The sequence below is a fragment of the Hyla sarda genome, chromosome 11, assembly GCF_029499605.1.
Source record: "Hyla sarda isolate aHylSar1 chromosome 11, aHylSar1.hap1, whole genome shotgun sequence".
NCBI classification, from domain to species: Eukaryota; Metazoa; Chordata; class Amphibia; order Anura; family Hylidae; genus Hyla; species Hyla sarda.
This window is the reverse complement of record NC_079199.1, coordinates 17592073-17618197: the sequence shown is the minus strand read 5'-3', so window position 1 is coordinate 17618197 and position 26125 is coordinate 17592073. Positions and strand designations below refer to the sequence as shown.

The 26125-nt window shown below is 38.8% G+C and overlaps 2 long non-coding RNA genes across 6 annotated transcripts in view; one reads left to right on the top strand and one right to left on the bottom strand.

Annotated features, from left to right (window-relative positions):
* Nucleotides 1-314: 314 nt before the first annotated feature.
* The window catches only part of LOC130295519 (uncharacterized), a 52117-nt gene continuing 26306 nt past the window's right edge, over nucleotides 315-26125 (bottom strand). The window contains exons 1-5 of one of the 5 annotated variants that reach the window (XR_008848866.1): nucleotides 16508-16522; nucleotides 1964-2175; nucleotides 1237-1324; nucleotides 730-794; nucleotides 315-508 (exon numbers count right to left, since the gene is read on the bottom strand). This is a non-coding gene — a long non-coding RNA (uncharacterized LOC130295519). Of the gene's footprint in view, nucleotides 509-729; nucleotides 795-1236; nucleotides 1325-1405; nucleotides 1472-1963; nucleotides 2176-16507; nucleotides 16532-20342; nucleotides 20367-25508; nucleotides 25679-26125 lie in introns of those variants that run through there. The other 4 variants (XR_008848868.1, XR_008848870.1, XR_008848869.1 and 1 more) reach the window with 4 other exon arrangements.
* LOC130295520 (uncharacterized) lies at nucleotides 3427-12148 on the top strand. Its single transcript, XR_008848871.1, has 3 exons — nucleotides 3427-3672; nucleotides 5007-5196; nucleotides 10743-12148. It is a non-coding gene; the product is annotated as an uncharacterized LOC130295520 (long non-coding RNA).

Sequence of the window (26125 nt, the reverse complement as noted above, 5' to 3'; positions counted from 1 at the left end):
GGAGATGTGGTCAGGTGGAGGGCATCCTCCATCATATATTCTGGCCCTGCCCTGGTCCATCCTCAAATCTAGGGTCATAGCAGCTTGATCATGTATCCTTCTATACTGGAGAAGAACAGAGACCCCCTCCCCCCTTTGTTTCTGATCGGAGTACCTCTTTAAGCTTCCTCTTCCCCTACTGGATCTCTTTTCTGCTCCTTAATCTTCACCACCACTATCGGGAGCTTAGCCCCTACACCCACAAAGATACACACATACTACCACAACTCATCTTATTTTTTTATTTATTTTTTTCATATATTTTTAGATTTTTTTTATTTTTTTTTATTTTTTCAGATCATTTTCTATTTTTTTTATTATTTTTATATATTTTTTTTTTTTTACTCCCCTTTTATATTTTTCCCCTTCCCCAAACTCCCAGCTGTTCACATTCTCTGCAGATCGGTTCAATCTCCGCCGTCCTCCTCCATCTGCTTGACGTCATCAGCTTTTTTTCCTTTTTTGGTCTCTAAGAGAAAAAAAATAAAAATTCATCTCATATAAATGTTATAAGATTGGGGGTATACACATTACAACTGAAAATACGTCATTTATGTAACCTTCGGGTGATAGTCTATAGGCCTTGTCAGACCCCCACAAGCACAAACAATACCACCATAGATCACTAAGCAGGAGGCCCCTTAGGAAATGGGGTCTCTGGGCAGTTGTAGTATAAATTAGTATAGTTACCTCCTTTCCCCTCCACCACGACCTCTTCCAATTTTGAATACTTTATTTCCTTCTTATTGTTATTTCTAAAAAAAAAAAAAAAAAAAAAAAAAGGGAAATGTAAATATATTGTCATGGATGATATTATAGAAGAATTATATTATTAATAATATTAATTAATTAATAATATTGGAATTTCCACAGTTACAGAGACTGACCCCCTAGGCCCAGTCACACAATAAAGGCCGAGTGGATCCAGAAGGCGCTACACGGAGGAGGTAAGGGGACCTCTGGCCGCCATCTTGACTCATGTACCCCCGCAATCACGCTGTGCGTGGTCTGATGAGTGTCACTAAGGTGTCAATCTGACTGATTCCTGATCTGTCTGGTGTCGCCCATGGCAACCAATCACAGCTCAGCTTTCATTTTACCAGAGAGGGTTAGGATATAAAAGCTGAGCTGTGATTGGTTGCCAGGGGCAACACCTGACATCTAATTGTAAAGGGGACATCATGAAAGTGAACTTACCGGTGGCAAAAATACAGGTATAGGAAAGTCAGCATTAAAGCCGCCCAAAACACCCCCGCCGCCAGCAACAACAAAGCCGTTTTTAACTCTGTGGAGGAGAAGAACCATCTTTATATAGAGTTACATATAGAAATTCATTAAATACTCTATGGGGGAGATTCATCAAAACCTGTCCAGAGGGAAAAGTTGCTGAGTTGCCCATAGCAACCAATCAGATTGCTTCTTTCATTTTGCAGAGGCCTTTTCAAAATGAAAGTAGCAATCTGATTGGTTGCTATGGGCAACTCAGCAGCTTTTCCTCTGGATAGGTTTTGATAAATCTCCCCCTACAGCTCTATATCTGTGTATATACGCTATAGCTGCTGCAAAACTACAACTCCCAGCATGCCCGGACAGCCGTTGGCTGTCCGGGCATGCTGGGAGTTGTAGTTTCGCAACATTTGGAGGTCAACAGTTTGCAGACCATTGCTCTATAGAACTATCAGTCACCCCGCTCCCCCAATATATTATAGTTGGGAGGGACCCATAGTGTCTTAAGGGAGATTTAAATACATTTCGGGGGTCTAATGTGGGATCTGGATCAATAAAGGGGTTAAAATCTGGGATCTGAGGGTTTGATCTAAATTTGGGGTCTGAATGAATGTAAGGGTCCGGCCTCGGGTTTGTGCATTAGAAGGGAGGGGGTCAAAAGGTACGCACGAATCCCCAAAAACCCCATAGCACTTACCCATCCTCTTTCTCTTTTGAATCACCGTAGTGTGAAGCTCGGTCTCCAGATCAGCAGGATTTTGCTGTTCTGTTCTATTGTGACATCACATCTGCATCTGATGATGTCATCATGGCATCCAGCAGCTGATTGGGCTCAATGTCCGAGGTTGGGATCATACAGGGATTTTGTAGGGGGGTTTATTAGAGAACGGGTGAAATGTCCTCACTGTTCTATATGGGAGAATGCCGCTATAAACGAATAGTTATAAACCGGAACACTGAACCACTACAAGTCCCAGCATAACCTAGTAATAAATAATTACACAGTGCTGCAGGGATAGCTTTTCCTATTATCCAGGGCAGGACTGCATTCTCTAGGCCTCAGGCTCAGGAGTGTACAGTGCTTTATACCTGGTTAAAGGGGTATTCCAGGAAAAAACTATATATATATATATATATATATATATATATATATATATATATATATATATATCTCAACTGGCTCCAGAAAGTTAAACAGATTTGTAAATGACTACTATTAAAAAATCTTAATCCTTCCAACAATTATCAGCTGCTGAAGTTAAGTTGTTCATTTCTGTCTGGCAACAGTGCTCTCTGCTGACATCTCTGTTTGTCTCGGGAACTGCACAGAGAAGAAGAGGTTTGGTATAGGGATTTGCTTCTACTCTGGACAGTTCTCGAGACAGGTGTCATCATAGAGCACTTAGACAGAAAAGAACAACTCAACTTCAGCAGCTCATAAGTACTGAAAGGATTAAGATTATTTTAATAGAAGTAATTTACAAATCTGTTTAACTTTCTGGAGCCAGTTTTTTCCTGGATAACCCCTTTAATGCCGGACATCATCATGCAAAAATGTCCCAACTATTGAAATATAATGGCAAGGAAACCACACGGTCACTACACTAGATTACTAACCGCACCTGTATACGTTCAACGGAAACAAAACCGTGGTGTGGACCCTGCCTACCCTAGCCCTGCCAACCTGTATACATCATTGGACTGTGTAACCTCTGTATCCTGTCTGTATCTATTGTATCTTTATTGTATCTTTCACTGTATGCTCCAGAGTAAGTTGTGTAGTTCTTTCCAGTCTGACCACAGTGCTCTCTACTGACACCCCTGTCAATGTCAGGAACTGTCCAGAGCAGGAGAGGTTTGCTGTGGGGATTTTCTCCTACTCTGGACAGTTCCAGACATGGACAGAGGTGTCAGCAGAGAGCACTGTGGTCAGACTGGAAAAAAACACTCAACTTCCTCTGAAGAATACAGCAGCTGATAAGTACTGGAAGGGTTAAGATTTTTTAATAGAAGTAATTTACAAATCTGCATAACTGTCTAGGAACCAGTTGATTTGAAAACATTTGTTTTCGATTGGAGTGCAGCACAGCACCTCTCAGTAAATCTGCTGTCAAAGCATCATTTAAAGGGACAGTGACAAAATACTCATTCCAGCAGTTTGCATTACAGGGACAGCTTATTTGAGAAAAGGTTTGTTGGGATTGAAGGGGACATCAAGAGAGCAGAATGGAAGCTGGCAGCAGCTGTGGAAACTGGGAGGGGAATAAATTGTCCAGAGTAGAAGCAAATCCCCATAACAAACCTCTCTTGCTCTGAACAGTTCCTGAGACAGAAAGAGGTGTCAGCAGAGAGCACTGTTTTTCAGACAGAAATTAACAACTCAACTTCAGCAGCTGATAAGTACTGGTAGGATTAAGATTTTTAATAGAAGTAATTTACAAATCTGTTAAACTTTCTGGAGCCAGTTGATGTGAAAAAAACTTTTTTTCGCCGGAATACCCCTTTAATTTTCAACGGAGATCTCCTTTAAAGGGTACCTCTCATCAAATAAACTTTTGATATATTTTAGATTAATGAATGTTGAATAACTTTCCAATAGCATGTTAATGAAAAATATGCTTCTTTCTATTGTATTTTTCCCGATCAGTCCTTTCAGCAAGCATTTCTGACTCATGCTGGAGTCCTAAACACTCAGAGCTGCCAGCCTGCTTTGTTCACAGCCAAACAGGCTGTGAACAAAGCAGGCTGGCAGCTCTGAGTGTTCTCCTTTGTGAACAAAGCAGACTGGCAGCTCGTAGTGTTTAGGACTCCAGCATGAGTCTGAAATGCTTGCTGCCAGGACTGGTAGGGAGACCCCTAGTGGTCATTTCTTCAAAGTGGAAAATTAAATAGAAAGAAGCATATTTTTTAATAACATGCAATTGTAAAGTTATTCTGCATACATTAATCTATAATATATCAAAAGTTTTTTTGATCAGAGGTACCCTTTACGTTTACTTACCCTTTACATCAATGTTTTCCAAGCAGAGTATCTCCAAATGTTGCAAAACTACAACTCCCAGCATGCCCGGACAGCCGAAGGCTGTCTGGGCATGCTGGGAGTTGTAGTTTTGCAACAACTGGAGACATTCTGCTCTGAAAACGCTGCTTAACATAATAGTTTCTGCCTGCTCCTATTCCTTATATACGGGTCTGTATACTGAATATCAATGATCTGTGCATTTCCTTTAGTTAGCAAAGTTTTACATAAGTTTAATCGATCCGAACTTTTCGTTCTGTTCGACTTCAAACTTAAAAAAAAAAATCTAGTAAAAAGCTTAATAGTGAATAACAATACATGTAAAGTCATTCTTTTTAACCTAAATTCAATTGGTAGAACAAATGGAAAATGTTTATATATATATATATATATATATATATATATATATATACACAGTATATATATAAAAAAAGTGCCCCAATAATTTCAATGTAAGTTTTCTATAAGTTTGGAGAAAGTAATAATGACACATTATAACCGCAATCTTCTACGCGGCTTTTGTGTTGGGCTCTACGTGTCTCGTCGTCACGCCACAACAAAGTGCCTCATTACTACAAAGTCTTTCAGCTCTATTAATGGTGAGAGAAATATCAAGAGGTATTTAAAAAGGCTATTGTAAGAAGCAGCGGGGTACTCGAGTGAAAACATTAAAAGTCATGTACTGTCAGTAAAACATGCTCCTCTTTGTATAATTTGAAAGGATTACAACAGCCGACTGTTTGTCAGCATCTTCACAGTTCACTGGAAGTTAAGCGTGGCGGCGCACTCAAAGACAATATAAAATAAAGTGCGGCCTGTTGGTGTTCAAGAGGAAGGGAAGACACCTGGATCTGACGGTAATACATAGCCGGGGGTCTTCTTTATAACTGCAGAGATACTGTTGAGTAGAGGTGAGTGAAAGGATTTGGTACGAATTGGACTTGCTCCAGATTAGTTCGGATTTGTTAGAACATGAACTTTTTATGATCTTTAGCTCACATTCTTTTATTTATTTATTTAATTGATGGTTTATGTATTCATTTATACATTTTTTTATTTACTTATTTATTTATTATTTAATTTATTATTTTCGTACATGTATTTATTTATCTAATCTTTATATACTTATTTATTAGTTTATTTAATTGTATATATATATATATATATATATATATATATATATATATATATATATATACACACAGTGTATCAATGGAAAGAGCAATGGCATTCCAAGTCTTTATTCACTTCAAACCTTCAAACGGTGCTACGTTTCGGCAACCGCACGCTGCCATTGTCAAGCCTATATATATATATATATATATATATATATATATATATATATATATACACACACACACACACAGGACTCCCTGCTTACCTGGATGTATACCATAGCTCAGTGTGCTATACAGGAGCAGGGACTCCAATATAAGACAGGAGTCCTTGCTCACACTCCTTTAGTTATTTATTTATTTATTAGTTCATTTAATGGTTTATATATCTATTTGTTCATTTATATATACAGGAGTCCCTGCTCACTTTCCTGCACACTAAACAGCCCGTATGTAAGCGGCAACGTTGTAGCCATCTCAGCACTGTATCTGAAAAAGCAAATGCGTACCATCACTCAGTGTGTTATACAGGAGCAGGGACTCCTATATATGACAGGAATCCCTGCTCATGCTCCTTAATTTACTTTTATTTTTAGTATTTATTTATTTGTTTAATTAATTAATTAACTAGTGCTTTATGGTTTATATTATTTTTATTCATTTTTTTTATTATTCATTTTCTTTACAAACATGTTCATTTATTAATTGAATTATGTATTTATTTGTTTATTTATATCTGGATAGATAGATATGAGATCGATAGATACAAGATAGATAGATATGACATAGATATGACTGAGATAGATAGATAGATAGATAGATAGATAATAGATATGAGATTGATAGATATGAGATAGATAGATAGATAGATAGATAGCAAAAATACAGAAATCCGCAGCACACAAGTCCAATATGGTGAAAATAGATAAAGTTTTAATCCATAATGTGAATGTCTTACAGCGACATTTCTGCTGGCTCACCCAGCCTTTCTCAAGCTTCTGAGCTTGAGAAAGGCTGGGTGAGCCAGCAGAAATGTCGCTGTAAGACATTCACATTATGGATTAAAACTTTATCTATTTTCACCATATTGGACTTGTGTGCTGCGGATTTCTGTATTTTTGCTGTGAAGCCTATGGACCCCTAACCAAGGTCCGGTTCTGCGTGCACCCATACATACGAAGCTCCAGGAGCGCTGTTTTTCTTTGGATTTCTAGATAGATAGATATGAGATAGATAGATAGATAAATATGAGATAGATAGATAAATATAGAAATGAGATAGATAGATAGATAGATAGATATGAGATAGATGGATAGATAAATATAGATATGAGATAGATAGATAGATAGATAGATAGATAGATAGATAGATAGATAGATAGATAGATATGAGATAGATAGATATGAGATAGATAGGAGATATAGATAGATAGATATGAGACAGATAGATAGATAGATATGAGATAGATAGATATGAGATAGATAGATATGAGATAGATAGATATGAGATAGATTGAGATATATATATATATATATATATATATATATATATATATATATATATATATATCAGAAGTCTATATCTGATCGAGGAAAAGAGACACTTGTCCTGAGACTATGACAATCTGGTGACGGAAGACTATGAGACTTCCAGCAATTCTGTCTTGACAGTCTGAGGGAAAGTAACATATTCCGAAGTAAAACAGAGATACCCTTTAATGAAGCTGAGCATTGACTTGTAGGGACACCTACCTCCAAAAGGTGGCGCCAGAGAGCATTCCTTCCTCTATGTTGTGTCGCTTGGATTTCACACACTAGGGGGGAGATTTAGGAAAACCCTTGCAGAGGAAATGTTGCCCAGTTGCCCATAGCAACCAATCCCTATTCACTGCCACCAATACAAAATATAGAGCATTTGGGACTATGTATGAAGGGTGGCAGGACACCATGTGATTACACAATCACGTACCATTTCTACTACGTACTAACACTCTGCAATATTTCAAATTTATGCCGGATTGTATTGCTCCTTACCAGTGACGCTACAAACAATATCTACTTGCATTTTCCAAATCACTGAATGATACGGCGTAATTTCTTTTAGATTTGCTCAGTCACACAGTTCCGCGACCTCTATTTAACATCCTTGACCCCAGTGTTTGCTCCCGCTAAATACGGGTTTGATTTAATCTGTTTAGCACCGACGGGGGGAGGGGGAGAAAAAACGAAAACGCTTTGAAAAATATATTTCTGTTATTAGATTTCACATCGGAGACGTAACAAGACTTTCCCATGTAATGAAGGTCATGTTCATTTTCTCCGATACCCGGTCTATTGTATTTACGGCACAAATCTTCTTTGATTTCCCAAGACGCCATCTGAAAATACTAATGCAGTCAAAATAGGTTTTACCCCCAGAAATATGTTTATCTTCTATACGGAACCTTAATGCTACTATAAGGTCTCCAGGTTCTGAGGTATCTAAATTACCTACAAATTCGACGGCAGAGAAGGAGATCACAGGAGACACCCGTTCCTTCTCCAGCCGAATATGTCCAAGCAGTGTCAATTTCATGTATGACTGGTTTTGAAAATCTGTGGTATATAATCCATTTTTCAAGGCCTATTAATTCATGATGGTGGCTTTATGCGACGCTTTATGAAATATAAATAATATTTCATGAATGGTTTCTCCGGCAGAAACAATTCATCTCTCACCCCGGCGATGCTCCGTGTTCTGAGGTAAATGACTTCTTTTATTAAATCTAATGATAAACATTCGCAAACTCAGAGGTAGTAAAAAAAAAATAGGGAATTTAATAAATCTCGGGTTGTTTGGATGGTGGGACCGGACTCGATGCGCGAAGTGGGCGAGAGAATGGTAGGTGGAAATGGAATGGGAAAAATATGGTTACAGGAGAGAGGCGGGGGATGGGGGAGGGATGGTGACCAAAGTACTGCTGACTATTTGTATTGAGTAAGTAGGTGGTCATTGGCATCATTCCCAATTATTATAGCCAGTGTTTTTCAACAAGTGTGCCTCCAGCTGTTGCCAAACTACAACTGTATCTAGGTATATAGTTAGTATTACAGTAAAAAAAATACAATACTTAACCCCTTAAGGACTGAGGGTTTTTCCGTTTTTGCATTTTGTTTTTTTCCTCCTTACCTTTAAAAAATCCTATCCCTTTCAGTTTTGTACCTAAAAATCCATATGATGGCTTATTTATTGCGCCACCAATTCTACTTTGTAATGACATCAGTCATTTTACCCAAAAATCTACGGCAAAACGGAAAAAAAATTCATTGTGAGACAAAATTGAAAACATTTCGGGGGCTTCCGTTTCTACGCAGTACATTTTTCGGAAAAAAATGACACCTTATCATTATTCTGTAGGTCCATACAGTTAAAATGATCCCCTATTTATATAGGTTTGATTTTGTCGAACTTCTGGAAAAAATCCTAACTACATGCAGGAAAATTTATACGTTAAAAATTGTCATCTTCTGACCTCTATAACTTTTTTATTTTTCCGCGTATGGGGCGGTATGAGGGCTCATTTTTTGTGCCGTGATCTGAATTTTATAGCGGTACCATTTGCATTGATAGGACTTATTGATCGCTTTTTATTCATTTTTTCATTATAAAAAAAGTGACCAAAAATGCGTTATTTTGGAATTTGGAATTTTTTTGCGCGTATGCCATTGACCGTGCGGTTTAATTAATGATATATTTTTATAATTCGGACATTTCCGCACACGGCGATACCACATATGTTTATTTTTATATTTATTTACACTGTGTTTTTTTTTTTTTATGGGAAAAGGGGGGTGATTCAAACTTTTATTAGGGAAGGGGTTAAATGATCTTTATTCACTTTTTTTTCCACTTTTTTTTGCAGTGTTATAGCTCCCATAGGGACCTATAACACTGCACACACTGATCATTGTTATCCCATAGGGACCTATAACACTGCACACACTGATCTTTTACATTGTTCATTGGTTTCTCATAAGAAACCACTGATCGATGGTTCTGCTGCTTGACTGCTCAGGCCTGGATCTCAGGCACTGAGCAGTCATTCGGCGATCGGACACCGAGGAGGCAAGGTAAGAGACCCTCCTCGTGTCCTACAGTTCGGGACGCTGCAATTTCGCCGGCGATCCCGAACTGCTCCCTGAGCTAACCGGCAGTGATTTAGTTTAACTTTAGACACGGCGTTCAACTTTGAACGTCGCATCTAAAGGGTTAATAGTGCGCGGCACCGCGATCAATGCCGTGGCCTCGCGTTATAGAACGGGAGCTGACTCAGGACGTACATGTACGCCCTGGGTCCTTAACAGGTTAAGAAGCGATGGCTTTGTGTATTATGGGGATTAAATGTATTTGTGCATGGATACACGGGCATCGAGCTTACAACATATTTATTATTTATTTATTTATTTGTTCTTGTTTACTTATTTTTTCAATGGTTGATAATTAATTAATTAAAGGGGTATTCCAGGAAAAAACTTTAATTAATTAAAAGGGTATTCCAGGATGACGGGTGTCATCAGAGAGCACTTAGACAGAAAAGAACAACTCAATTTCAGCAGCTCATAAGTACTGAAAGAATTCAGATTTTTTTTATATCTGTTTTACTTTCTAGAGCCAGTTCATATATATAAAAAAAAATATATATTTTTTTTCCTGGATAACCCCTTTAATATATTTGTTTGTTCATTCTCCCCCTAGATCTCTATCTTTAAAAAAAGATTATTAATTTATAATTTATTTATTTATTTGGGTTATTTATTAATTAAAATGTTTATTGATATATTTAGTTGTTTGTCTATTTATTTTATTTATTTATGTATTATTTTATTTATTGAATGGTTTTATTTAGTTTATTTATTTATTTATTTATTCCCCCCCCATCCCCCGATCACTGGGCTAAAAGAAAAAAAAAGTTATTGAAAAATATATATATATATATATTGAAGGAGCAGATTATTAATTTATTTGATTATTTATTCATATATTTAATTGCATATTCATTTATTATTGTATGTATTTAATATTTCATTTATTTATTATTTGATTATTTGTTTGTCTGTTTGTTTTTTTTATTCCCTCCCTAGAGGAAAAAAAATGGCAGAGCAGATTAGTTATTTAATATTGTTGTTATTATTATTATCATCACTTATTTATTAGTTTATCTGTTCAGTTAATTGTTTGTTTATTTATTTTCTCGTTTATTTTCTTTATTCATTTAATTAATGTTCTGTTTTTTTTTATTTATTTAATTAATTAATTTATTCATTCATTCTTTTAATTAGCGATTTACTTATTTCCCACCCTAGATCACTTAGTTGGAAAAACCAAGTCATTGAAAATAAAAATGGCAAAGCGGAGAGCCATCTCCCTGCCCCTTCCCCACGCTCTTGAATGCCACAGGCTATTATACTGTAGGTCTGTAGTATATGAGAGGTTGGCAGCTTATGGATGTTGTGGGCAGCCGGGGGCAGGTGGCCGATGATGTTGCTGCATTGCACTGCCTACACATGGCCGAGAACGGCAGAGAAAGAGGTAAAGTGTGGATGAGGGCGTAATTACCATCTGAGGATATCATATATATTACCACCTGATGTATTATGGTTGAGGAGTTTGTGTATATTGGTAGAAAGTGCAGAGGAAGAGCAAGGAGCAAAAAATGTCCGTGCGGCAAATTCTGCAGAAATCGAGTCAGGACGACATCATGACGGTCTGGGCTGAATGGACAAGAAAATATAAAGGGGAAATATTTCAGTAAGAGAAGGTGTCACTTATGAGTCACTAAATGTAACTGCACTGCGTTTACAAATACACATACCGATATATATGGTCCCTATGAAATATACCGATTTATGGTCCCTATGAAATATACCGATATATGGTCCCTAAGAAATATATAGTGTTGAGCGGCATAGGCCATATTCGAATTCGCGAATATATGGACGAATATTCGTCATATTCGGGAATATTCGCATATTCGTAACATTCTCGTTTTATCTTCGCATATGCGAATATTCGCGTGTGCGAAAATTAACATATGCGAAAATTCGCATATACAAAAATTTGCATATGTGAAAATTCGCATATGCAAAAATTCGCACACCGTCTCACACAGTAGTATTAGAGCCTTCTTACACCACATAAGCTGGAAGCAGAGAGGGATGATCACTGTTATGTGTACTGTGAAAAAAAAATAAATAAATAAAAAAAATTAATATTCGTAATTACGAATATATAGCGCTAAAATTCGAATTGCGAATATTCGCGAGCAACACTAGAAATATACCGATATATGGTCCCTATGAAATATACCGATATATGGTCCCTATGAAATATACCGATATATGGTCCCTATGAAATATACCGATATATGGTCCTCATGAAATATACCGATTTATGGACCCTATGAAATATACCGATTTATGGTCTCTATGAAATATACCGATTTATGATCCCTATGAAATATACAGATATATGGTCCCTATGCAATATACCGATTTATGGTCCCTATGAAATATACAGATATATGGTCCCTATGAAATATACCGATTTATGGTCCCTATGAAATATACAGATATATGGTCCCTATGAAATACACCGATATATGGTCCCTATGAAATATACCGATATATGGTCCCTATGAAATATACCGATATATGGTCCTCATGAAATATACCGATTTATGGACCCTATGAAATATACTGATTTATGGTCTCTATGAAATATACCGATTTATGGTCCCTATGAAATATACAGATATATGGTCCCTATGAAATATACCGATTTATGGTCCCTATGAAATATACAGATATATGGTCCCTATGAAAAATACCGATTTATGGTCCCTATGAAATATACAGATATATGGTCCCTATGAAATATACCGATATATGGTCCCTATGGAATATACCGATATATGGTCCCTATGAAACATACCGATATATGGTCCTTATGAAATATACCGATTTATGGACCCTATGAAATATACCGATTTATGGTCCCTATGAAATATACCGATTTATGGTCACTATGAAATATACAGATATATGGTCCCTATGAAATATACCGATTTATGGTCCCTATGAAATATACAGATATATGGTCCCTATGACCTATGAAATATACCGATATATGGTCCCTATGAAATATACCGATATATGGTCCCTATGAAATATATTGATATATGGTCCCTGTATGGGGTAATATTGGTTTTTGTATAGTGCTTGTGCTCAGTAACAGTATGCTTATGTTATGTATAAGTTATGCTAGTATTCATGGTGTGTAGATATATATTGGCCCATTGGCCTTGATATATTGGGATTTGTTCTGTAATAATATAGTATTGCTATTTTGTATGGGAAAGAAGAGGAAAGATAACAATTCATCATACAGCTCCATCTGTATGCAAGTAGGCAGGGAAAATGGTACTGGGTGAGCTCAGGCCTGCACTATTCCCTGCCCTACAGGATATTGTCTGTGCCAAAACATGCGTCAGCGTGCGCCACCCTAAAAAATACAACATGAGCAACCCTCCATATTTCTGTGAATACCCCAAAAAAGGGGTGTAACCATCTGTCTCCAACATTATCTGACCTGTGTTCCTCAAAAAACATTTGAAAAGGCACTGCAAATTTCTCACCAGGGAAAACCTGTTCAGAAATTTTCCCCCATTTAGCTACGTACAACATTTTTTGTTTTTTTTAAAGTGTTAAATTAATTAGAAACTGTAATTATACATAGAAATGTGGCTTTTTTGTTTTGTTTCCACAATTAATAAAAAATGTTTCATAACTACATAATTTTTTTTAATTGAACATTATTGATTATATTTTTACTGAGAAATGAACCATGTCACTTAAAAAAAAAAAGTAAATTAACAATTTAATAGTAATAGTAAGGGTCTATTCACACTGCAGAATTTCCGTTTGCGGAATTCTGCCTCAAATTAAAGCCCATAGAGTTCTATGGGATTCTGCACTCCCATTCACACTTCTGAATTTCCGCAAGCGGTAAAGGTAAAATTTTAAGTGGTACTCCACTGGAAAACATTTTTTTTCTTTTAAATCAAGAAAGGTAAACAGATTTGTAAATTACTTCTATTAAAAAATCTTAATCCTTCCAGTACTTATCAGCTGCTATATGTTCCACAGGAAGTTCTTTTCTTTTTGAATTTCCTTTCTGTCTGACCACAGTGCTCTCTGCTGACACCTCTGTCCATTTTAGGAACTGTCCAGAGCAGGATAGGTTTCCTATGGGGATTTACTCCTACTCTGGACAGTTCCTAAAATGGACAGAGGTGTCAGTAGACAGCACTGTGGTCAGACAGAAAGGAAATTAAAAAAGAAAAGAACTTCCTGTGGAGCAAATAGCAGCTAACAAGTACTGGAAGGATTAAGATTTTTTAATAGAAGTAATTTACAAAGACAGATCTCTCCAGGACAGCACAGGATAGAGCTGGTGCACAAGACTTCAAGATGAAAGCAGATTTATTTTACCCGGCATGCAACGCGTTTCGCTGGATAACCAGCTTCATCATGCATGATGAAGCTGGTTATCCAGCGAAACCCGTTGCATGCGGGGTAAAATATATCTGCTTTTACCTTGAAGTCTTGTGCGCCAGCTCTATCCTGTGCTGTCCTGGAGGGATCTGTCTTTGCTTCATGTAGGGGCATAACACCTATTTCTCAATTTCTTCATACATTTTGAGGAGAAATGCCCAAGGAACAGAATAATGAAGAGTTTAAGGATTCTACTTTCTTAGGGAATACAAGTATTTACTAACATAGACAAGTCAGTAGAACTAACATGCAGCAGACCCCATGTTGTCAATAGGATTATACTTTGCCAAAGTTCCAACACAGATCTGGATTCCCCTGAATGAAGAAACATGTTCATTCTATGATTGGAATCTGCTTGGAACTGCATTGTAGTCAATGGGACCCATACGGCCTTTAAAGGAGTAGTGTAGTGGGACCTTTTATGATCCTCTTGGGCCCAGGCTGCAAAAAAAAAAAAAAACTTCTGCTGTTCCCCTGTTGTCTTTGGTCCTCCAGTCCCTTCCTACTTCCGTGCGCACAATGTCCCGCCTCGGCTGGTGAAAGGCTGAGCGCAGTGTCATGTAAGGAGACTAAGCAGCAGGGAGAAGGCGGGGCCAACTCTCCTTACACGACAGTGCGCTCAGCCTATCACCGGCCGAGGCGGGACATTGCTGCGGCCGGTGATACGCTGACTGCAGTGTGATGATCCCTGCGCACGGAAGTAGGAAGGAGACCGGGACCGGTGAATCGAAGACCGATGGCAGTGCAACAGGTGAACAGCGGAATGTGTGTTAAAGGGGTACTCCGGTGGAAAACATTTTTTTTTTTTTTTTAAATCAACTGGTGCCAAAAAGTTAAGCAGGTTTGTAAATGACTTCTATTAAAAAATCTTTACCCTTCCAGTACTTTTTTTAGCAGCTGTATGCTACAGAGGAAATTCTTTACTTTTTCTTTTTTGAATTTCTTTTTTGTGTTGTCCACAGTGCTCTCTGCTGACACCTCTGTCCTTATAAGGAACTATCCAGAGCAGCATAGGTTTGCAATGGGGATTTTCTCTTGCTCTGGACAGTTCCTGATACGGACATCAGGTGTCAGCAGAGAGCACTGTGAACAACACAAAAAAACATTTCCAAAAGAATTTCCTCTGTAGTATACAGCTGCTAAAAAGTGCTTATTTTTATGTCACTCTTTGGGCTGTAGGGAAACCAGGCAGAAAGTGTTTGATTTCCCTCCAGCGCTACCACTGGGGAAATTAGGTATTACATAGTTTACATTTAAAGGGGTACTCTGTCCCTAGACATCTTATCCCCTATCCAAAGACATGAATGGAGGGGGTGTGATGTGACATCACTAGGAGGCGTTGTGAGACGTCACATCTCCCGCCACGGGAAGCCAGCTTTCTGAACATACTGTTTAGAATGCCAGGTGCTGCATGGAGATCGCATGCCCCGCGACCCCCACGATCAAACATCCTGTGCCCTATCCTTTGGCTAGTGGATAAGATGTCTAGGGGTGGAGTACTCCTTTAAATCAGTGGGTTGTCTTTGTAATACAGGACAGGTCCTACAGAGAGAGAGAGAGAAATGCTCTTTGTAACCACTCTCTCTATAGATACGATCCAGAAAATAGGACTCCGTTCTATTAACTCACCATTTCCGAAAAGGATAAAGTGACTGGACTGCAACCGAACAGATTTTCCTGAACATTAGTTCAAGGCACAATATGGCAACCTCTGTAATGTGACAAGTTAAAGGGGTACTCCGCTGCTCAGCATCTGGAACAATGCAAGTCTATGGGAGGGGGCGTGACCCATAGACTTGCATTGAGGGGGCGGGGCATGACATCATGAGGGGGCGGGGATATGTAGTCACGAGCTCCTGGCGCCGGCTCCAGGAGAGTGTCAGGAGACTGAAGACAGCTTGGATTGTGGCTATTATACTGAACCTACTGAGACGTAGTCCTTCAATATAATGATGGGTGGGGGCGTGACAACCGTCACGCCCCCACCCATAGACTTGTAGTGAGGGGGTGGGGCGTGACATCATGAGGGGGTGGGGCTATGTCATCACAAGCTCCCGGTTCTGGCCCCAGCGTTTGGAACAGTTTGTTCCAAACGTTGAGCAGCGGAGTACCCCTTTAAGACGATGGCAAAGGTATGGCGGGAATGTAAACCCATCATTATATTGAAGTACTACGTCTCAGTAGGTACAGTATAATAGTCACAATCCAAGCTGTTTTCAGTCTCCTGATACCCCCACAACCCTAGGCAAAAAAAGAGACAATGGGCGGTAATGTACTGTGCCAAAAAAAAATCACATTGTTTGTGTTAAGACAAAGAACACGGAGCTACTTTCAATTGAATCTGACAGAGTTCACATTTCCAATCTTCCCGGTGAGTCACAAAATATAAATGCACTTAAAATTATATTTCAGCAAACCACAATGCATTCTCCTTTTTCCCTTTCTCTCAGAACCAAGACCAAATGATTGGTGCAATTCAACAAGACATATGCTATAGGAACAATAATTGGAATTACCATTTTTTATAGCCAGCTGCTATTTGTAATTCATTTTTTCTTCTTGCCATTGGGCTCAAAATCTGTTCCAGCCTTCTGGATTCCATTATTAGAACACAAGAGGTTTCCTTTTCTACACGTCCTCCAGGGTTACTGTATAATACATGGAAGACCAAGTCTTGTTACCTCCCTGAATGAAGGTTGGAATATTTATTTTCTTTCATAAGTAAAAGATATGCTAATGCTATGCCAGATAGATCCTTATATCAAGAGAGTCCCATGTATAACAGTACGTTATTATATGCTGAGCAAGAAACTCAACTCAAAGCTCCTGGGATCCAATGAAACATTTGTAATAGGCCCCATAATTCCCATGTGCAACCTATAATAATAATGTCTCCTTATCTTACAAAGGGGCTTTATCGCCCCCCCCCCCCAAATAATCGTCCTCCAAGGCTCTATTGCAGCGGTTTCCAACGTTTTAGTACCCCTTGACAGCCCATTTACAAAAATTGTACTCTCCCCCACCTCCATATTAGGGACATATTTGTAATTTAGATAGTTGCTGTTATTTCTCATTTATATGCTTCTCTTTACTCCATATCCACTCTCCAGGCCCCCTCTCCTCTCCCTATCACCCCAGGAACTTTCTCCTCTCCCTATCTGCCCAGGCCCCTTCTCCTCTCCCTATCTGCCCAGGCCCCTTCTCCTCTCCCTATCTGCCCAGGCCCCTTCTCCTCTCCCTATCTGCCCAGGCCCCTTCTCCTCTCCCTATCTGCCCAGGCCCCTTCTCCTCTCCCTATCTGCCCAGGCCCCTTCTCCTCTCCCTATCTGCCCAGGCCCCTTCTCCTCTCCCCATCTCCCCAGGCCCCCTCTCCTCTCCCTATCTGCCCAGGCCCCTTCTCCTCTCCCTATATGCCCAGGCCCCTTCTCCTCTCCCTATCTGCCCAGGCCCCTTCTCCTCTCCCTATCTGCCCAGGCCCCTTCTCCTCTCCCTATCTCCCCAGGCCCCTTCTCCTCTCCCTATCTGCCCAGGCCCCTTCTCCTCTCCCTATCTGCCCAGGCCCCTTCTCCTCTCCCTATCTGCCCAGGCCCCTTCTCCTCTCCCTATCTCCCCAGGCCCCTTCTCCTCTCCCTATCTGCCCAGGCCCCTTCTCCTCTCCCTATCTCCCCAGGCCCCTTCTCCTCTCCCTATCTCCCCTGGCCCCTTCTCCTCTCCCTATCTCCCCAGGCCCCTTCTCCTTTCCCTATCTCCCCAGGCCCCCTGACCCACAGTTAATGTCTTCTCTGATCTGAGTTATTCACTTCTTTTCCTCTCTCTGCTGCCTAGTCCGCCATTAATATTTTTCCAAGACTAGTCTGCCAGACAAACATTTTAACAGAAAAGAAATCCAAAAAGAAAATAATTTCCTCTGTAGTTTACAGCCGCTAATAAGTACTGGAAGCATCAAGATTTTTTAATAGAAGTAATTTACAAATTGTGTAACTTTCTGGCACCAGTTCATAAAAAAAAAAAGAGTCCGATATAATAAAATATTTTCTTTAACTTGTACAGAGAACATTGTAAAATAAAAGTGATCAAAATGGTGTCAATAAAAATAAATAAATAAATAAAAAAAGCACACCTTGCAGAAGACAAACCCTAACACAGTCCTGTAGATGAAAACAGTAAAAAGTTATGGGTATCACAATATTGTAACCAGAAGCTACGGTATTTTTTGTTTTAATTTTAATATTTTTTTATTTATTTTTAAAATAGTAAACCATAAGAAACACTATTTAATTATATAGTCTATAGTCAATAATTAATCTATAGTCATAATGAAGTGAATATGCCATTTTTGGCAGAAGACTGTATAAAATCGAAACCCATGATGCTATTACTTTTTTTTATTCCACACTTTGACATTTTTTTGTTTCTTTATCCATGATATGGAGCATTAAATTGTGGTTAGTAAAAAAATTCAACTCATCCTGCAAAAAACGAGCCCTTATAGGGCTATGTCAATTAATAAAATAAAATAAAAAACAAACAAAAACAAACTAACGATCAAAAAGTTATGGCTTTTGGAAGGAGGGAATAAAAAGACAAAAAAATAAACTAATAGCCCTATGAGAACGCAACTAGTTTTATGTTTTTGTCTTTTTTTTTTTATCCCTATGCTTACATGTATGTAGCTATGTAAATCCATTATCCTTGTCCTAGATTGCGCATTCAGGTTGTCATAATTGACTTGTAGAACATTGCTTCTAAATATTTACAGACGGTCCATTATTCCACTTGACACAATGCGCCAGAAAAGAAAAACTAACAACTTTATAATGGCTCCCAGTGAAAATATTTCTTTCAATAATTTTGTCGATCTCATCCCTCCAGTTGGTCGATAAGAATCAGGAACTGAATATGTGAAGCAATGGCTGATGTAGAAGAGAAATGTTGGGTGAATTAACGCCGGCGAATACTACGTAACTATGGAAACTGGATCTTGTATGGCCCTTTATTTATTTCAGTTTGTTTATTAAATATTGGGATCTATGATTATAATAATAATGTAACAATTTGTGATATCAACACATCGTCTTCTGCGCATTTAGGGAGTCGGCTCGTACGCCGTTTAATGTCGAATTAGTAATTGTAGGTAATGTGTGGTCAAGGGAGTATTATGCAATAAATACTATTTTTGGGGAGAAAATCCTTTCTTTATGTGATTCATTACTAGTGTTGAGTGAGCTTTCTAAAAGTTTGGTTCGCTAAACTTTCGGAAAGTGTGCGACGACACACGCATTAGCCATGCAGAACTGCAGCAGTGCCGGGTCCGTGTGCGGTAGATCGTGGGGGGTCCCATCGGTCTGACCCCCCTGCGATCAGACATAAATGTCTAACATCTCAGTACTCCTTTAAGCTGGAGGCTCGCTGTTGCTACAATAAAATGACAATTACTCCCAGACAGCCTCAGGCTGTCGCGTTGCGAACCCCCAAAGGTTTGGAACTAATCCAGGTTGAGGGGGGGGGGGGGCTCAGTTCACTTAACTCTATTATTTACCAATACAAATTGCATATATGAATCACCCTAGCAATTCGAGTTAAATGGAAGAAATGCCTCACCACGGATGCACCATATGATATATTCTCAGAAAGATTAATCTGCATTTTTATTTAAAAAGTATGAAAAACAATTTTTTTTTTTTATTATTATAATAATTTCTTTTTTCCAGGTTCTCGATTTCTCTTGGTTGGGGGGTTCATGTAAGATCTGACCTAGTGAAGTTTAGGGAGCGGTGGGGAATCAGCCCAGAGCTACACCGGAGGATCTGGTCAATGATCTCAAGGATTCTAAGACCATAGTCACCAATCAAAAAATTGGTAACTCATTACGCCGTAAATCCCGCAGTGCCCGCAAGGTCCCCCTGCTCAAGAAACTACATGTACAGACCCCTCTGAAGTTTGCCAATGGACATCTGAATCATCATCTTGCATGGATTGAGGGGGATTTATGGTGTCGGACGGGGTAATGTGTAATTAACCTTATCGTGACGCCGGGGCGTAGTTGACCTATACACCACCCGAGGTAGGTTAGCTTCACCTGTCCCAGGCATGGAGCAAATAATCACTCCGACACAAGGTTACGGTTAACTTGCTTGCTTTACTGAGGTTGGAAAGATGGTACAATCTATTACAGCTCATATTAGCATGAAGGAGTTGCAGGGTGAATTTAGGGAAGCTTATCGGCTTGCTGAGACTTATAGTTGATTGTGCTGTATATGACTGACTTGACCGGTATGCAGCCTACGCTATACTTTAGCAACTTGGACTTGACTAACTTGACTGAAGTAATCCCCGAGACTGTAGGCTTACCACAAGGCTTTGGCTTTCACCTGGGTAGTGGGGTTAATTTGTAGTTGATGTGTGGTTTCTGGCTTTTCAGATCCACCTCACAGACAGACTTCACTCCTCACCAAACTGTACCTCAGAAAGACTGAACTCTGAACTCTGGCTACAGTATATAAGGAGACAATTTAGAGCCTTCCCATTGGGCGGATAAGTCACATGTTCACCTCTGCATACTCCCCTTAACAACAAGGTCCTTGACAACAGGTTTCTTAAGGTAACAAGTGCATAGAAAATACATTACATTAACCCTTATATAACATTACATTATTTAGTGCATTTTACAGAGTTCTAAGGAGAGGAGACCCATGACAGACATTGAGCAGCATCTGCCACACAGGATGGGCAGGAGTACAGAAGAACACGTGATTCTGTACTGGGTCACCCCAGATTGACAATAATTTTGCGTTTCTTCTATTGGTGAATAATCACACCATAAATTTCTTCCCAAGCGGCTTGGTGATGGTCTTGTAGCCAATTCCAGCCATATGTAGGTCTACAATCTTGTCCCTGACCTTGGACAGCTCTTTGGTCTTGGCCATGGTGAAGAGTTTGGAATCTCATGGATTGATTACTTCTGTGGACAGGTGTCTTTTATAAAGGTAACAAGTTGAGATTAGGAGCACTCCCATTAAGAGAGTGCTCCTAATCTCAGCTTGTTAGATGTATGAAAGACACCTGGGAGCAAGAAATGTTTCTGATCGATAGGGGATCAAATACTTATTTCACTGAGTAAAATACAAACCAATTCACAATTTATTTGAAATGCTTTTTCAGTTTTTTTTATTTTTTATTTTTTTTTATTAATCTGTCTCTCACTTTTCAAATAAATTGACCATTAAAATTAGAAACTGATCATTTCTTTGTCAGTAGGAAAACATTCAAAATCAGCAGGGGATCAAATACTTTTTTCCTTTACTGTATAAATAGGAAAGGTACCATGTCTCCTTGCCCTAACAGCTATCTAACTGTGTCAGCAGTTTGGGACGTGACAGATAACACAGATGACAGATACCCTATAAGTGATTGTTGCCTATACTCGGAGGCACTGGAGCCACAAGAAGTATAATGCTAATACAAGGTGAAGACTGTAATATAAACTGTTCCGCTGCACTTTAGGAAGAAATGAAGAGAGAAAAAACGGAACCTTGTCGAGGCGCTTTTCGCAGATCCAGGTTAATGAAACACGAATATGTATGGGAAGTAAAGTGCCCGGAGGCACTATGTTTATTAATAGAGCTTCCAATAACGCGTTTTGGAGGGTATTTCCTCCTTCCTCAGATTGGCCGATGCTCCACAGGAAGTTGTGCAGTTCTTTCCAGTCTGACCACAGTGCTCTCTGCTGCCACCTCTGTCCATGTCAGGAACTGTACAGAGCACAAGCAAATCCCCATAGCAAACCTCTATTGCTCTGGACAGTTCCTGGCAAGGACAGAGGTGGCAGCAGAGAGCACTGTGGTTAGACTGGAAAGAACTACACAACTTCCTCTGTAGTAAACAGCAGCTGATAAGTACTGGAAGGATTAAGATTTTAAAATAGAAGCAATTTACAAATCTGTTTAACTTTCTGGCACTGGCTGATTTGCAAACAATTGTTTTCCGATGGAGTGCCCCTTTAAGAGCTAAGAGTTTACATTGCAGGCAAGTTCTCTCTTTCTCCTAATTGTCGCTTACATTTGGTGCGACCGAACCGCGTCGAAAGGGGGGGGGGGTTCCTTCTTCAATATGACACTGAAAGAGGGTGAAGTGACTGCAACATAAACTGTGATAAACCGCGCCAAAGTTTTCTCGGTATCTCCCCCCCCCCCCCCCCCACCTCCTGCAGGATGACTCTCTTCCACCGAGGAGAGGATGTAGCCGAAATGACAAAGCATTTTGAAATCAGCGCAGAGATAATGTAAGGAGATTGTGGAAGAGGGAAAAGAAAAAAACGAAGCGATTAAAGGGCTCAGCACAATCGCTCTGATTTTATCTCTCAATCCTTCGCGGCGCGGTAATTATGTCATTACAATCCTCATCATTTCATTTAAATAGTCGTCTTTTTTTCGAAGGACGGAGATTAATTAATCTCATTAATTTCCACGTTCTAAACCACCGTAATGAACTTTTGTCAGAATTCATGTTCGAACCCCCGTCCTCGAAATTAATGGGAAGATTAAGAAATAGGGCAGACCACGAGGATTACACAGTCACTGAGATATTAATGCGCAGGAAATTTGGTATTCTTTGTAAGCAAGGGTAATGGGTGGTAGAAGTGAACCCCCACCCCCCACCCCCGCCACAATACACTGTAAGGCAGGAATGTAGGCAGGAGGCTTGATGGAGGTACATTGGTTCATGGAGCAATGGATTATGCATGTGGTCTCAAAATGAGGCCCTCCAGATGTTGCAAAACTTCAACTCCCAACATGCCCGGACAGCCAACGGCTGTCCGGGCATGCTGGGAGTTGGAGTTTTGCAACATCTGGAGGGCCACAGTTTGAGACCTTTGGTCTATAGGGGAGATTTACATCTGGAAGGCCACAGTTTGAGACCATTGGTCTATAGGGGAGATTTACATCTGGAGGGCCACAGTTTGAGACCATTGGTCTATAGGGGAGATTTACATCTGGAGGATCACAGTTTGAGACCATTGGTTTATAGGGGAGATTTACATCTGGAGGGCCACAGTTTGAGACCATTGGTCTATAGGGGAGATTTACATCTGGAGGGCCACAGTTTGAGACCATTGGTTTATAGGGGAGATTTACATCTGGAGGGCCACAGTTTGAGACCATTGGTTTATAGGGGAGATTTACATCTGGAGGGCCACAGTTTAAGACCACCGATAATAATAATAATAATAATAATAATAATAATAATAATAATAATAATAAAATATTTAATAAAAATAAAATTATAATAAAAATAGTAGCAGTGGTCTCAAACTGTGACCCTCCAGATGTTGCAAAACTTCAAATCCCAGCATGCCCGGACAGCCATTGGCATGATGGAAATTGAAGTTTTGCAACATCTGGAGGGCCACAGTTTGAGACCAATGATAATAGTTATGATGATAATAACAATAATAATAATAACAATAATAATAAATGAAATAAATAAATAAATACATACAAAAATTATAATAACAATAATGATAATAATAATAGTAGCAGTGGTCTCAAACTGTGACCCTCCAGATGTTGCCGTTGGCTGTCCGGACATGCCGGGAGTTGCAGTTTTGCAACATCTGGAGGGCCACAGTTTGAGACCTCTGGATAACAGAACCTTGGCCTCCCCTATGGGGTCCAATATGGAGATCTATCTATCTATCTATCTATCTCATATCTATCTATCTTATATCTATCTATCTCATATATATCTATCTCATATCTATCTATCTATCTTATATCTCTCTATGTCATATCTATCTCATATCTATCTATCTATCTATCTCATATCTATCTATCTATCTCATATCTATCTATCTATCTATCTATCTATCTCATATCTATCTTAGTGTTGAGCGGCATAGGCCATATTCGAATTCGCGAATATCCGCGAATATATGGACGAATATTTGTCATACTTTCGCGAATATTCGCATATTCGTTATATCCTCGTTTTATTTTCGCATATGCGTAAATTTGCATATGCGAAAATTCACAGATGTGAAAATTAGCATATACAAAATTAGCATACGCAAAAATTTGTATATGCGAAAATTCGCATATGCTAATTTTCATATATGCGAATTTTCGCGCGCCAGTCTCACACAGTAGTATTAGAGCCTTCTTTATACCACACAAGCTGGAAGCAGAGAGGGATGATCACTGTGATGTGTACTGTGAAGAAAAAAAAAAAAAAAAAAAAAAAAGAATATTCGTAATTTACGAATATATAGCGCTATATTCGTGAAATTCACGAATTTGCGAATATGCGATATTCGCGAATAATATTCGAATTGCGAATATTCGCGAGCAACACTAATCTATCTCATATCTATCTATCTAACTCATATCTATCTATCTCATATCTATCTCTCATATCTATCTATCTATCTATCTCATATCTATCTCATATCTATCTCATATCTATCTATCTATCTCATATCTATCTCATATCTTACTATCTCATATCTATCTCATATCTTACTATCTATCTAATATCTAATTATCTATCTCATATCTATCTCATATCTTACTATCTATCTCATATCTATCTCATATCTATCTCATATCTATCTCATATCTATATATCTATCTCATATCTATCTCATATCTAATTATCTATTAGTGTTGAGCGGCATAGGCCATATTCGAATTCGCGAATATATGGATGAATATTCGTCATATTCGCGAATATTCGCATATTCGTAATAGTCTCGTTTTATTTTCACATATGCGAATATTCACGCATGCGAAAATTAACATATGCGAAAATTCGCACACCAGTCTCACACAGTAGTATTAGAGCCTTCTTTACACCACAAAAGCTGGAAGCAGAGAGGGATGATCACTGTGATGTGTACTGTGAAAAAATAAAAATAAAAAAATAAAAATAAAAAACAAATATTCGTCATTACGAATATATAGCGCTATATTCGCGAATTCGCGAATATGCAATATTCGCGAATAAAATTCGAATTGCGAATATTCGCGAGCAACACTATTATCTATCTATTAAGTACATTTTCCCTTCTTACACATTTTCACTGTAGAAGAAATGGGAGGCTCTGACCGTCCACAACATGGAGCCAATGTCAGGTGGGGAGCTGTAGACAACCCCCAAATTTCTATATTTCTGGGTTCCTGGTCAGTCAGTTTGCCCCTGACCTGTATCCATAGACATATGATTTATATGTACCATAGACCTTGAGGAGTTTGGAATGACATCTTTGAGATCCTCTATTCATACAGCCTGACCTGACGTTGGAGGCTCCGTCACAGATTCGGTCATAAAAGATGGGAAATATATAAATATATATGAAAATATAGGCCGGCGTGTGGAAACCCAATGGACCCCAATTTAGTCTATGGAGTCCAACAAGGCGCGGGTGGTGTTCTCATTGTGTAAGTTGGCACTGCTGCTGTTTTTCTGCTCCTGTAGTAAATCTAGAATAGATACAGATATATTAGAAACATTCGGCCTTACCGTCACGTCTCCTGGATGTGTTCAATGTTTAGATAGTAAGGATGGAAATGTGGATATAACATTCATCTGCACACGCAGTTCTGGATGTCCCCGAGCAGCATGAACCCATGAACATGCTAATGGATGCCTCCGGCATTGGTTAGGAACTACAGATAGTCGTGTGAAATTATCTGGAGAAACATAAAAGAGGACACTTAACCATTTAATGTGAGGACTATATTTGGACCAGAAATGACTAGATCATTTTTAGACTGGTAAAACGTCAGCTGTAACATTTTTATATGTGCATTATAAAGCAAAAAATATATTAAAAAAAAAAAAAAAAATATATATATATATATATATATATATATATATATATATATATATATATAGAAACAGGGATGAGCAAGTGGTGCAAGCAGCCAGGTGAGGCCCAGGTCAAGAGCCACTGTAGATCCAGAAATAAAGTATGCTGCAGCACTCAAAGTACAATGAAACGTAGGTAGCTTTATTCCATTCCAAAAGAAAAAATATGCAACGTTTCAGCTGCCCATGCAGCCTTTTTCAAGCATGTGCATGGGCTTTTTCTTTTGGAATGGAAATATATTTACGGTATATATCCAAGCAAATGTGGT